We start from the raw sequence: 7540 nt of genomic DNA, 5'->3' as shown, positions 1-7540 counted from the left end.
ATCGGAAACCCAAGAGATATGCACTCAAGCTGTCGCCCAATGACTACGTTGAGCTCAAATAGAACGGAAGTGGGTGTCAGGCACGCGTTCATTAAATTAAGAATGATAATGAGTGTCACGGATCATCACATTCTTCATATTAAAGTGTGAATGAGTATCTTAGAATAGAAGCAAGCGTGATTGAATAGAAAACAGTAGTAATTGCATTAATCCATTAAAACACAGCAGAGCTCCTTACCCCCACTTATGGAGTTTAGATACTCATGCCGTAGAAGATACAATAAGAGATGTAAAATGTCATAAGTTACAAAATGGATCTCTAAAAGTAGTTTTTATACTAAACTAGTAACCTAGGTTTACAGAAAATGAGTAACTAAGTGCAGATAGTGCAGAAATCCACTTCCGGGGTCAACTTGGTGAGTGTTTAGGCTGAGCTTTGAAGCTTTCACATGCATAGGCCATTCTTGGAGTTAAACTCCAGCTTGGGTGCCAGTTTGGGCGTTTAACTCCAGTTTTGGTTCCAGTTCTTGCATTTTACGCCAGAAAAAGGCCTCTGGCTGGCGTTTAACGCCAGTTTGGGCCATCATATCTCGGGCAAAGTGTGAACTATTATACATTTATAGAAAGCCCAAGATGTCTAATTTCTAACGTAATTAAGAGTGTGCCAATTGGGCTTTTGTAGCTCCAGAAAATCCACTTTGAGTACAGGAGGGTCAGAATCCAACAGCATCTGCAGTCCTTTCTCAGCCTCTGAATCAGATTTTTGCTCAGATCCGTCAATTTCAGCTAGAAAATACCTGAAATTACAAAAAAAAACACACAAACTCATAGTAAAGTCTATAAATGTGATTTTTGCATAAAAACTAATAAAAATATAATAAAAAGTGAATAAAACATGCTAAGAACTATATGAAAACACTACCAAAAAGTGTATAAAATATCCGCTCATCACAACACCAAACTTAAACTATTGCTTGTCCCCAAGCAACTAGACAAATAAAATAGGATAAAAAGAAGATTATGGTACAATAAAATCTCAGAGTCTTTAATGAAGCTCAAATTCAAATTAGATGAGCGGGACTTATAGCTTTTTGCTTCTGAATAGTTTTGGCATCTCACTTTATCCTTTGAAGTTCAGAATGATTGGCATCTATAGGAATTCAGAATTCAGATAGTGTTATTAATTCTCCTAGTTTAGTATGTTGATTCTTGACCACAGCTACTTAAGAGTCTTGGCCGTGACCGTAAGCATCTTGTTTTCCAATATTACCACCGGATACATAAATGCCACAGACACATAACTGGGTGAACCTTTTCAGATTGTGACTCAGCTTTGCTAGAGTCCCCAGTTAGAGGTGCCCAGAGTTTTTAAGTGCACTCTTTTTGCTTTGGATCACGACTTTAACCACTCAGCCTCAAGCTTTTCACTAGGACTTTCATGACATAAGCACATGGTTAGGGACAGCTTGATTTAGCCGCTTAGACCTAGATTTTATTCCTTTGAGCCCTCCTATCCACTGATGCTCAAAGCCTTGGATCCTTTTTACTCTTGTCTTTTAGCTTAAAGGGTTACTGGCTTTTTGCTCTTGCCTTTTGGTTTAAAGAGCTATTGGCTTTTTCTGCTTGCTTTTTTTTCGCAAGCTTTGTGTTTTTCAGTACTTTTTCTTGCTTTAAGAATCAATTTTATGATTTTTCATATTATCAATAACATTTTTCCTTTTTCATTATTCTTTCAATAGCCAAACATTACTTAAATTTCAGTATATAAAGAAAATATGCACTGACAAATGATGATTAGAAGAGTAAATTATAGCCAAATTGGAAAAAAATTAAAATAAAGTACTACTCATGCAACAGACGAATGGAATTTAAATGCTACTAATACGTATGGAATAAAAAAAATAAACGACTCTAATACTAATTTTCATTTAACTCTTAACATAGATTTCTAATAGCAAAAGTTATCACAGAGTTAGGACTCAACAACCTTTATTTTGAGAGAGAGGCATTCCTTCAATCTGTGGGATGGCTGGCTCTTCAATGGACAGCTTCTGGCGCTTTAGCTCCTGTATCTCACACCCTTGTTTCTCCTGTTCTTTGAGCAGTTTGCAGAGCATGCTGTTTTGATTGTGCTGCTCTTTTTTGAGTTAATCCATAGCTTCTTGCATCTTGGTGACAGATGCTTCTAAGCGGGCCCAATAGTCAAATTAAGAAATTTCTAGGAGGAGCTCATGCACCCTTCTCTTGATGGGGTTGTCTTGAACTTGAGGTCCATCAATTACTTTTTTGGTGATTGGGTGTTCAACTGGGATGTACTCATCCACACCTATCTGTACCCCCGCATCTCTACATAACAAACTAATCAAGCTTGGGTAAGCCAATTTGGCCTCAGTGGATTTCTTATTTGCAAATATGTAAATTTCACAAGGAATCAACTGATGAACTTCCACTTCTTTTCCCAGCATAATATAGTGAATCATCACTGCTCATTTGACAGTGACTTCAGAACAGTTACTGGTGGAAAGTATGGAACGCCCAATGAAATCCAGCCAGCCCCTAGCAACTGGTTTGAGATCTCCTCTCTTCAGTTGGTTTGGGACACCTTTTGAATTGGTTATCCACTTGGTTCCAGGGAGGCATATGTCCTCTAGAACTTGATCCAGCTTTTTATCTTTAGCCATTCTCCTATTAAAAGATTCTGGATCATCTTGTAGTTGAGGAAGTTTGGAGATTTCTCTCACTTTGTCAAGGTGGAAATAAATAACCTTTCCTCTAACCATAGTCCGAAAAGTGTGGAAGGTAGTTCCCTCCATTCTTTGCTTATATGTCATCCACAGATTTGCATATAATTTATGGATCATGTTTCTTCCAACATGTATCTCAGAATTAGCCAGGATTTCCCAGCTCCTGTTTTGAATCTGCTCTTAGATCTCCAGGTATTCGTCTTCTTTCAGATTGAACTTAACTTCTGAGATCACTGATCTTCTTCACACAATTTTGAAGTAATGGTCTGCATGTTTTTTGGTGGAGAACCTCTCATGTATCCAAGGTAGTTTTGGATTATCTTCTTTCTTGCCTCTTGAAGTGGTTTGTTTTCCTTTAGGGGCCATGATCTCAGTCTGGTTTAGCTCAGTGATCACGGAAAATCACACCAAACTTAGAGGTTTGCTTTTCCTCAAGAAAAAGAAAAAAAAGAAGAGGAATAGAAAGAGAGAAGGATTCGAATGGTGGGTCAAGGGGGTGGCCGAATATGTATTTAAAATGGGGGAATGGGTTTCGAATTTTTATAAAAAGATAAGATAGAAAGATATGATTGAGAAAATATAAATATGATATGAAAAATATAATATTTTAAAAATTTAAAAGTCTTGAAAAAGATATGCGGAGGTTAAATTAGAATTTTTGTTAATGCATCTAAGAAAAGATAATATGGATGAATGAAAAAGATTTGGAAAGAAATTAGAAAGATAAATGAGTTTTAAAAAAACGTTTTGAAAAAGAATCGAAAAAGAATTAAAAAGAATTTATAAGATTATTAATTTTTTTGAAATGGAGATTGAAAGATGAAGATTTGTAACATTTTTATGCAGAAAATTATGAATTAAAATAAGAAAATTCGAAAAAAAAATTGAATTGGAAACAAAATTCCCTCCCTTTTGCTGTTCTAGCGTTAAACGCCTAGAATGATAGCCATTCTGGCATTTAACGCCCATCTGGTGGCCATTTTGGGCGTTTAACACCCACCCAGGTACCTTGGCTGGCGTTAAACGCTAGAAATCCTTTATTACTGGGTATTTTTCTAAACGCCCAGGATGCTGCTGTTTTTGGCATTAAACACCCAGAATGCTACCTTTACTGGCGTTAAACACCCAGAATGATAGCCATCCTGGCGTTTAACGCCCAAAATGCCTCTTTACTGGCGTTTTAACGCCAGTGAGCTCTGTTTCTTTGTGATTCTTCCGCTTTGTATTCTGAACCTTCATTTCTCTGACTTATTTACTAAAATGTATTATCAAACATAAATAGCAAAATTAAATAAACTCATATAATTGCTATAAACATCTAATATCTGGCTGGGTTGCCTCCTAGTAAGCACTTCTTTACTGTCTTTAGCTGGACTTTACTGAGCTTTAATCTAGTCTCAGTCTTGAGCAATCCTGCTCATCATGGCGTTCAAGATAATACTTGACTCTCTGTCCATTAACAATGAACTTTTTGTCACAATCAATATCCCGAAGCTCTACATATCCATATGGTGACACACTTGTAATCACATATGGTCCCTTCCACTGGGATTTCAATTTCCCAAGGAACAATCTGAGCCTAGAGTTAAACAGCAGAACCTTCCATCCTGGCTCAAAGACTCTAGATGACAGCTTTCTGTCATGCCACCTTTTTGCTTTCTCCTTGTAAATTTTAGCATTTTCGAAAGCATTGAGTCTGAACTCCTCTAACTCATTCAACTAGAGTAATCTTTTCTCTCCAGCTACCTTAGCATCAAAGTTTAGAAACCTGGTTGCCCAGTAGGCCTTGTGTTCCAATTCCACTGGCAGATGACAGGCTTTTTCATACACAAGCTGGTATGGAGAGGTCCCTATAGGAGTCTTGAATGCGGTTCTGTATGCCCACAGAGCATCATCCAGACTTCTACGGGTACTTACAGTTTGTTTCAGGATTCATTTTAGTTCTCTATTTGAGACTTCAGCCTGTCCATTTGTCTATGGATGATATGGAGTTGTCACTTTGTGGTTAATTCCATATCAGACCAGAGCAAAGTCAAGCTGTTTATTGCAGAAATGAGTGCCTCTATCACTGATCAGTATCCTAGGGACACTGAACCTGCTGAAGATATGCTTCTGGAGGAACTTTATCACTGTCTTAGTATCATTAGTGAGTGTTGCAATTGCCTCTACCCATTTAGATACATAGTCTACTGCCACTAGAATATAAGTGTTTGAATATGATGGTGGGAAAGGCCCCATGAAATCAATACCCCAAACATCAAACAACTCAATCTCTAAGATCCCTTGCTGAGGCATGGCATAACTGTGAGGCAGATTACCAACTCTCTAGCAACTGTCACAGTTATGTACAAACTCTCGGGAGTCTCTATAGAGAGTGGGCCAGTAGAAGCCACATTGGAGGACCCTTGTGGCTGTTCACTCACCTCCGAAATGTCCTCTATATTGTGATCCATGGAAATGCCATAAGATCTTCTGTGCCTCTTCTTTAGGTACACATCTATTGATTATTCCGTCTGTAAATCTCTTAAAGAGATATGGTTCATCCCATAAGTAGTACTTTGCATCAGAAACTAATTTTTTTGTTTGCTGCCTACTGTCTTTGGGTATGAATCTCACAGCTTTATAGTTTGCAATGTCTGCAAACCACGACACTTCCTTAATGGCAAAGAATTGCTCATCTGGAAAGGTCTCAGACATCTCAGTAGGAGGGAGGGACGCTCAAGCTACTGGTTCTATCTGGGACAGGTGATAAGCTACTTGGTTTTCTGTCCCTTTTCTGTCTCTTATTTTTATATCAAACTCTTGTAGAAGGAACACCCATCTTATGTGTCTAGGTTTTAAATCCTGCTTTGTGAGGAGATATTTTAGAGTAGCATGGTCAGTGTACACAATCACTTTTGATCCTACTAAATAAGATCTAAACTTGTCAATGGCATAAACCACTGCAAGTAACTCCTTTTTTGTGGTTGTGTAATCCTTCTATGTTTTATTTAAAACACGGCTAGCATAATAAATGACATGCAGAAGCTTGTCGTGCCTCTGTCCCAATACTGCACCAATGGCATGGTCATTGGCATCACACATTAGTTCGAATGGCAATGTCCAGTCTGGTGCAGAAATGACTGGTGTTGTGACCAGCTTAGCTTTTAGAGTCTCAAAGGCCTGCAGACACTCTGTGTCAAAGACAAATGGTATATTAGAGGCTAGCAGATTGCTCAGGGATTTTGCAATTTTTGAAAAATCCTTTATAAACCTCCTATAGAATCCTGCATGCCCCAGAAAGCTTTTGATTGCCTTAACATTGGCAGGTGGTGGTAATTTTCAATTACCTCTACCTTAGCTTGATTCACCTCTATTCCCTTGTTCAAAATTCTATGCCCAAGGACAATTTCTTCAGTCACCATAAAGTGACGTTTCTCCCAGTTTAAAACCAGGTTAGTCTCTTGGCACCTTTTTAGAACAAGTGCTAGATGGTCAAGACAGGAGCTGAATGAGTCTCCAAATACTGAGAAGTCATCCATGAAGACTTCCAGAAATTTTTCTACCATATCAGAGAAGATAGAGAGAATGCATCTCTGAAAGGTTGCAGGTGCATTGTATAGACCAAATGGCATCCTTCTGTAGGTATATACTCCAGATGGACATGTGAATGCTGTTTTCTCTTGGTCCTGAGGATTGACGAACGGACTTTTGCTAGTAAATAATTTCATAGAAATAATCACGTTGTAAGTATAGTTTCTAAACCAACAGAGAATTCTTTTGTACAAAAGTTTTGGTTGTCACAAGTAACAAAACCCAATAAAATTTATAACTGAAGTATTTAAACTTCGGGTCATCTCTCAAGGAATTACAGGGAGGTATGATTTATTATTGGTTATGAGAAAAAAAGTGTATTTTTTGGGGGGTTTTTGAATTAAAGAACAAGTAAATTAAATGGCAAGAAAAATAAATTAATAATTAAGAAAACTCTTGGCAAGGTATGAGAACTGGAAATCCCATCCTAGTTATCCTTATCAGGTGTGATGAGAATTGTTTATTGCTCCCACTTAGTTATACCTTACTAAATAAAGGAAAGTCAAGTGGACTAATTGATGTGTGGAAAACGATCCAACACAAAACTCACCGGCAAGTGTACCGGGTCGCATCAAGTAATAATAACTCACATGAGTGAGGTCGATCCCACAGGGATTGAAGGATTGAGCAATTTTAGTTTAGTGGGTGATTTAGTCAAGCGAATCAAGTTTTAGTTGAGTGATTTGTGTTTAACAGAAAGTAAATGACATTAAATGTAAAGGGGGAAGGGAAAAGTGCAGTAAATTGAAGAACAGAATTGTAAATGTGCAGAATCTTAAAGAGCAAGAAAGTAAATGACTGAAACTTAAAGTGCAAGAAACTTAAATTGCAGTAACTTAAATGGCAAGAAAGATAAATGGCTTGAATATAAAAGGGGATTGAGGAATGGGATTGCAGGATCTAAACAAAGAAGAAGTAAATTGCAGCAAATGCTTGAGCAGAAAGTAAATCAGAAGCAAATAACATTCAAACAGAAAGAAAATAAAATGCAGCAAAGGTTCACAGAAGAACCCAAAAGTAAAATTGGGTCTCAGGTCTCAAGAGACTAGGTAGCAGAGCCTAGATCTCTATTTGCCTTCTGAGATCCAAGTTCACAAAGCAATTGACAGAAAATTCAAGAGAAAGCAGTAAAAGAACAGAAATCAGATTCAATTATGCAGAAAACAAATTGAAAAGAGCTTGAATGGGAATTGAGACAGAATTTCCCCAATTTCACACACCCA

This window comes from Arachis duranensis, chromosome 5, assembly GCF_000817695.3.
Source record: "Arachis duranensis cultivar V14167 chromosome 5, aradu.V14167.gnm2.J7QH, whole genome shotgun sequence".
Lineage (NCBI taxonomy): Eukaryota > Viridiplantae > Streptophyta > Magnoliopsida > Fabales > Fabaceae > Arachis > Arachis duranensis.
The sequence above is the reverse complement of the archived record's forward strand: the minus strand, read 5'-3'. Positions refer to the sequence as shown.